At 39.1% G+C, this 7,538-nt stretch overlaps 1 pseudogene; it reads left to right on the top strand.

The window, feature by feature from the left end:
- Positions 1–561: 561 nt before the first annotated feature.
- LOC132649771 (AP-5 complex subunit zeta-1-like) lies at positions 562–5,100 on the top strand (annotated as a pseudogene).
- Positions 5,101–7,538: the final 2,438 nt, after the last annotated feature.

Genomic DNA, 7,538 nt, shown 5'->3' with positions numbered 1-7,538 from the left:
TTCTTCCCAGTACCATGCTATACTCTCAGGTTCTGTGGATACTGTATCCCTGTGGATTCTGTTCCCACAGAACTGTAGCCTAATCCTCCTGTCCCAAGTAACGGACTGCTAAATACTGCCATGGACATCTTCACAGCTCACTAATAGGAAGTCCAGTCCTATTTTTTTGTGTAATAGGAAGAATTCAAAGCAGTTGGAATGCAGCAGTGAATGAAAGAAGCCACCCATCCCCCAACAATCATGTACTTTACATTGTTATAACCAGATAGCAAACAACAGTTTTTCTAACTGAATACTACTGAGAGCAAACTTTCAGGAGTAGGTTACTTGTGGAGTGGGTTATAAATCAAATCAGACAATTAATCAAACAACATTTGTGCTAAGATTGTAGAAGCATATCATATTGCTAGGTCACTGCTATAGATTATATTTAGAGGTTGCAGCTAATTTGCTGGCTATCTTTCTCCTCTGGTAGCATACAGCGTATCTTCTAGTACCATGAACACTAGTCAACTGTGGTAAAGCCTCTAGTTAGGTACCAGCCCTACAGCTCCATGTGCAATGAGATATGTAAGAATTGTCTTCAATAATAGGGCCTTACCTTTGTGGAGAGCCTTGTGGCCTCTGTGTTCTTGCCCCAGCATCCTGTCCTGCTTTGAAGTGAGACAGAAAAAGAGAGAACAGATCCTCGAGAACCAGCAGCCTAAGGGGTCCAGTGATAGACACCTCCCTGTCTTGCCCAAGGTCATTGCCCTGGTCCCAGGTACCCTCATGGAAGACCAAAACAACCTGCTCAGCAAAAGGTAGGTAGTCTGGCTGTACTATGCCAGTATCCATCCAGGGCTTCAGAACTCAGGGGTGTCTTCTCTACACTCAAGACGCAGCAGCCAGATCCCATTATTGAGGTGGGTGGAGCAATGGCTTCTGACCTCTTCACAGTACTTTCCACCAGCCAGCACTTCACAGAGGACCAGTGGCTGAACATGCAGGCCTTCTCCATACTATGAAAACGGCTGTTTCACGGTGACCCCGAGGAACCAAGCAGTCCAGATGCAGATGACAAGTCAGAGCTGGAGGATTCCACCCTGTCTATGCTCTCTGCTTCTTCCACACCCAACCAACTGCTTCTTTCTCAGGAGCAACTGAGTGAGATGGCCTTTGAGTACTGCCAGCACCTATTGGAGCAGAACAACTGGAGAACATTGAGGAAGTGGGGTGCTCACCTACAAAAAGCTTGCCTGATGAAACTGATGCTGACACTCACAGCCAAACTCTGTTCAGAGTGCAAAGAGACTTGTGGAAGAATCAGAGGACGTATAGAAGGGAGAGGAGAGGAGGGACACAAGAAGACCAACAGAGCCAACTAAACAGTGCTGGGGCAGTGGTGTGTAGATGACAGGACTTGCAGAGATTGAAGCACCAAACAAAGACCATGCATACACTAGGACCTAGGCTCCCTACACAGATGTAACCAATGGGCAGTTCTGGCTTCATGTGAGTTACCTAGTAAGGGGAGCAATTACGGAATGGATACAGAAATTGTGGTATTTTTACACAATGGAATACTACTCAGTAATTAAAAAAAACAAGGAAATCATGAAATTTGCAGGCAAATGGTGGTATCTGGAAAAGATCATCCTGAGTGAGGTATCCCCAGAGCAGAAAGACACACGTGGTATATACTCACTTATTTAGATCTATAAGATATGATAAACATAATGAAATCTACACACCTAAAGAAGATAAACAAGAAAGAGGAACCAGGGTAAGATGATCAATCCTCACTTAGAAAGACAAGTGGGATGGGCATTGGATGTAGGAGAAAAAAAGAAACAGGACAGGAGCCTACCACAGAGAGCCTCTGAAAGACTACCTAGCAGTGTATCAAAGCAGACACTGAGACTCATAACCAAATGTTCAGCAGAGTACAGGGAATCATATGATAGAAAGGGGAGTTAATATGTCCTGGAGAGGATAAGAGTTCCACAAGGACCAAATATATCTGGGCACAGGGGTCTTATATGAGACTGATTCTCCAACCAAGGACCATGTATGGATATAACCTAGAACCTCTGCTCAGATGTAGCCCGTGATAGCTCAGTATCCAAGTGGGTACACAGTAAGGGGAACAGGGACTATTTCTGACATGAACTCAATGGCAGGCTCCTTGACCTCCCCAACCCCCAAGAGAGGAACAGCCTTGCTAGGCCACAGAAGAGGATTTTGCAGACAGTTCTGAGGATTCCTGATAAACCAGGGTCAGATGAAAGGGGAGGAGGACCTCTTCGAGTAGTAGACTTGGAAAGGGGCAGGGAGGAGATGAGGGAGGGAAGGGGGGTTGGAAGAGAATGAGGGAGCAGGATACAGCTGGAATACAGAGTTAATAAAATGTAACTAATAATAAAAATAAATTTAAAAATTAGAACAATAAAGAGATGCATGCTATAAAAACAAAAAGAAAATGCCTTTGTAAAATTGGTCTATTGGCAAGTCTGTAAAGGCATTTTCTTAATTAGTAATTTATGGGAGAGGGTCCAGCTCATTGTGGATAGTGACATCCCTGGGCCTGTAATCATTGATTTCATCATGAGAAAGCAAGCATGGTAAGCCATGGAGACTAAGCCAGTAACCTGCCTGTAACCTCCATGGCCTTGCCATCAGCTCCTGCCTCCAGGTTCCTGTCCTGTTTGAGTTACTGCCCTGATTTCCCACAGAAATAAAATATTATGCGGAAATGTAAGTTGAAACAAACACTTTCTTGCCCAAGTAACTTTGGTCATGGTGTTTCTTTAGAGCAATATTAACCTTAAGACAGAATGTTGTCAAACTGCCTTCTAATATTTATGTTCATGTCCATTGATTAGTGCTACTTCCAGCCTTGGTCAGAGAAGCTTCCTATTATTTTGGGTGGTTGTCAGTGCAAAGAATAATAACTGCTCAATGTGCTGAGAATAAGTTACAGTGAGTGCTCATTAGAAGATGGATTATCTATATCAACATCACCAAGAATCAAATCACATCATGGAAAATTGCACAGAAAGAATTTAAGACCTTGAAGACAAAGAAGAGTGCTGTGACATAGCCATATCACATTAAATTAATGAACATATGAATCCATGGAAGCTATGGTTACTTTTAGAACGTGTACAAAGATTAGACCAATGACAAAATCCCAGTATTAAAAGGAGAGGTATTTGTTGGCTGTTCTCTTTATGCATGAATAGGATCTTTTAAGATTTTTTTCCATTTACATTGGAATGTCAACTAATGCTGCTGTATAGATCTTGTTAAGGTGGCCACATGGTTAATGTTTCATGAGTATGAGTGTAGCTCTCTATCTTAAATAGAAGACACTGTCTTAAAGCAGACATTCTGGTTCCTTGGTTCTTGAAGCAAAGTCAAAGGAGCGAAATAAAGGCATACAAATAGGAAAGAAAGCAGAATATTTTTCTTTCTTTCTTTTTTCTTTTAGTTTTTTTTTTGGCAGATAATGTGATATATATGTTAGACCCTGAAGACTCAACCAGAAAATTATTAGATATTATTAAGTAATTTCTTTTTTAACTATTTTATTTTTATTAATTATAGTTTATTCACTTTGTATCCCCCCATACTTCCTTCCCTCCTCCCCTCCCAGTCCTATCCTCTCTCTTCCCCACCCGTGTCCCTCTCCCAGGCCACTGAAAAGGGAGGTCCTCCTCCCTTTTCCTCTGACCCTAGTCTATCAGGTCTCATGAGGTGTGGCTGCATTGTTTTCTTCTGGGGCCTAGTAAGGCTGCTCCCCTGTCAGGGGAAGGTGATCAAAGAGCAGGCCAATTAGTTCATGTCAGAGACAGTCCCTGTTCCCATTACTATAGAGGCCACTTGGATACTGAAATGCCATAGGCTACCTCTGTGCAGGGGTTCTAAGCCATCTCCATGAGTGGTCTTTGGCTGGAGTATCAGTTTCAGAAAAGACCCCTGTGCCCAGACTTTTAGGATCTGTCACTGTCCTTGTGGAGCTCCTGTCCTCTCCAGGTCTTAACTATTCCCACTTCTTTCATAAGATTCCCTGCACTCTGCCCAAAGTTTGGCTATGAGTCTCAACATCTGCTTCAATATCATGGAGGATAGATCCTTTCAGAGGCCCTCTGTGGTAGGCTCCTGACTGTTCCCTGTTTTCTCCCTCCTCTGATGCCCATCCTCTTTGCCTTTCTGAATGGGGGTTGAACATCTTAGCCAGAGTCTTCCTTCCTGATTAGCTTCCTTAGGTGTACAGATTTTAGTATGTTTATCCTATATTATATATCTAATATCCACTTATGAGTGAGTATATACCCTGTGTGTCTCTCTGCTTCTGGGATACCTCACTGAGGATGATCTTTTCCAGTTCTCACCATTTACCTGCAAATTTCATGATTTCCTTGTTTTTGTTTTTGTTTTTGTTTTTTATCACTGCACTTTCTCAGACAATTAGGAATAGTTCTTCGTCAAGATCCAGCTATACCACTGCTAGGCATATATCCAAAAGACACTCAAGTATACAACAAGGACATCTGCTCAACCATGTTTGTAGCAGCTTTATTTGTAATAGCCAGAAGCTGGAAACAGCCCAAATGTCCCTCAGTTGAGGAAGGGATACAGAAATTGTGGTACATCTACACAATAAAATATTACTCAGCGATAAAAAACAAGGAAATCATGAAATATTAAGTAATTTCAACAGAAAAGCAGGTATAGAGTCACTATTCTTTCCTAGCTGAAGAGTTGTTGGTAAGTGGCTTCTGGGGGAGAGAAAGTCACGCAAATTTGTAATTTTGCCACTGGAAGCTAGTCTGTGCTCCAGTGAATGTCCTTACACCATACACATATAACTAGCACTAATTGGACTTAAGAGGATAAAGAAATAATTTTAATGGGAAGGCATTAAGTAGAAAGAGATTTTATCATGTGGTTGGATGGATATTATAACTACACATTGTACAGACACATGAAATTTACAAAGAATAAATTAAGTTTAAAAAATAGGAATCTCAGATCTCCATCTTTAGTGATTAAAATTAGCATGACTATTCTTTTGTAGGTGTTTCTGGCAATATTCCATCTCCCCTTGGATTTTGACTCATTTCTTGTATGGCTTCTTCTAGCTTCTACAACTTTCTTTTCTAGGTGATGCTTTTTTTCTGGAAGTAGTTAGAATTTTGCCAATATCTTTATTGTCTTTAATGTATAGAATGTATTTTAGGTTTATTATAAACTTGATTTCTTGTATTGTATAGGTTTTAGTGTATATAGAGACATATTTAGATTACGGAGCTTCCATGTAATTTAAATGGTATCTGAAGATTAAGTACTTCTGAATTTATTTTTTTAATTAAATTTTTATTTTTTAATATTAGTTACAGTTTCTTAACTTTGTATCTCACCTCTAGTCCATTCCCTCATTCCCTCCCAATTTCCAAGTCCACTGATAGGGAAAGTCCTCCTTCCCTTCCATCTGACCCTAGCTTATCAGGTTTCTTCAGGACTGGCTGCAAAGTCCTCCTCTGTGGCCTAGCAAGGCTGCTCCTCCCTCATAGTGGGGGGTTGTCAAAAAGCCAGCCATTGAGTTCATGTCAGAAATAGTCCCCATTCCCCTTACTAGGGTACCCACTTGGATACTGAGCTACCATGGGCTACATCTGAGCAGACATTCTAGCTTATATCCATACATGGTCCTTGGTTGGAGAAAAAGTCTCATAAAAGACCTCTGTGCCCAGATATATTTGGTCCTTGTGGAGCTCCTGTCCTCTTTAGGTCATACTAATTCCCCCTTCTTCCATATGCTTCCCTGAACTCTGCTGAAGGTTTGGTTATGAGTCTCAGTATCTGTTTTGATACACTGCTAGGAAGAGTCTTTCAGAGGCCCTCTGTGGTAGTCTCTTGTCCTGTTACTGTTTTCTCCTACTTCCAATGTCCATCCCATTTGTCTTTCTAAGTGAGGGTTGATCATCCTACCTCAGGTCTTCTTTCTTATTTATCTTCTTCAGGTGTAGAGATTTTAGTATGTTTATCCTATCTTATAGGTCTAGTATCCACTTATAAGTGAATATATATTGTGTGTGTCTTTCTGCTTCTGGGATACCTCACTCAGGATAATCTTTTCTAGATCCCACCATTTGCCTGCAAATTTCATGATTTCCTTTTTTTTAATTGCTGAGCTGAATTTATTTTATGATATCATTTTCAGTAAAGTTGGATTGGACATGTGAGGATTATCTCATCTAAATTGTATCAAAACTTTTAGTACATTAATAAGCAATGACTTATGATATATATTATTTTCGCATATCTGTCCTATATGAAGCATTGAGCTTTTCTTTCATGTCAGTGCCTTCTGGATTTAAATTTTAAAATCCATGTTGATTGAAATTAACTCTTATACAATGTTTTATACAATATTTTTGCTTTTGGTAGATAATTTGATATTTACTGTTAGTTTTCTGTTTTATTCTACTTGATTATGCTGATTTGACTGTCCAGGTACAACACTGAACATACAAACTTCATTGGAAGGAGTATCAGTTCTCTTGGGCATGAATCCTTGGTTAACTTAATTTGAAGCAAGCACTTTGGGGAGTATTTGAAGCATTCCCTTTGGGAATTAGTGTTGCCTCAAGGTGTAAAATAAAAGCCATTTCTTACTAGACATGAACCACATTGATGCAGATATATAAATGCACAGTAATGAAAAACAAGTTATTCAGTACTACACGTATCTGACTAAATGTATTATAAAATTTTATTTTTAAGTAAATGAGTAAAGCTTTAGAGTTGCTTGCCCTTGACATATTCTCAACAAGAATTTTCACATGAGACGACACATCAAGTACTCAGCCTCATTTTTTAAGTCAAATGTAGGTAAGCCATAATTTAAACTAAAATGCATTTAAAATGGAAAGAATACAGATATCAGTGCAAGCTAAAGGAGCGCAATATTTGTGTGACTAAGATTTAAAGTCTCAGTAAGTATGTGTGCTCTCATCCTGTTCTTGCCATTATACATGGATTGATATGGTCATAATATTATCTTATCTTCATCAAACTAAGTTATGATTTTCAGGGTTTAAAAACAAAGTCGTAGACATCTAGACTTTAAACAAGTGGCCAAAAGGAAAAGCAAACCGAGCTAACATATTTATGGGAAATCTGCTTATTTTGAACAAGTTGTACCTCCCTTAATTATGCCTTCAGTTATATCAGAAAATTTTTACGCTGTGGCCAAGAATAGGAAAGCATATACATGCATTTAATTTTATAGATTAGTGCTAGAAAAAACACAATTAAAGTAATATCTTCAAATATTGTTTAATGTTTTGGAATGTGTTGTAAGATGGAGAAAAGCTATGGTAAAGCATAACAAGTACCATAACTTATATATTTTACAGTGCTATTTCATAATATAAAGTATATCTTTAATTTCAGTTGGAGAATATAACTGTTAATAAACTGTCACTTTAATGTGTTATTTTAAAATATCCAAGTGCTCATTATTTCTGATTTTGGTAAAATATACAACA

The sequence above is a fragment of the Meriones unguiculatus genome, chromosome 21, assembly GCF_030254825.1.
Source record: "Meriones unguiculatus strain TT.TT164.6M chromosome 21, Bangor_MerUng_6.1, whole genome shotgun sequence".
In the NCBI taxonomy this organism is placed as follows: domain Eukaryota; kingdom Metazoa; phylum Chordata; class Mammalia; order Rodentia; family Muridae; genus Meriones; species Meriones unguiculatus.
This window is presented reverse-complemented; position numbering and strand designations above follow the sequence as displayed.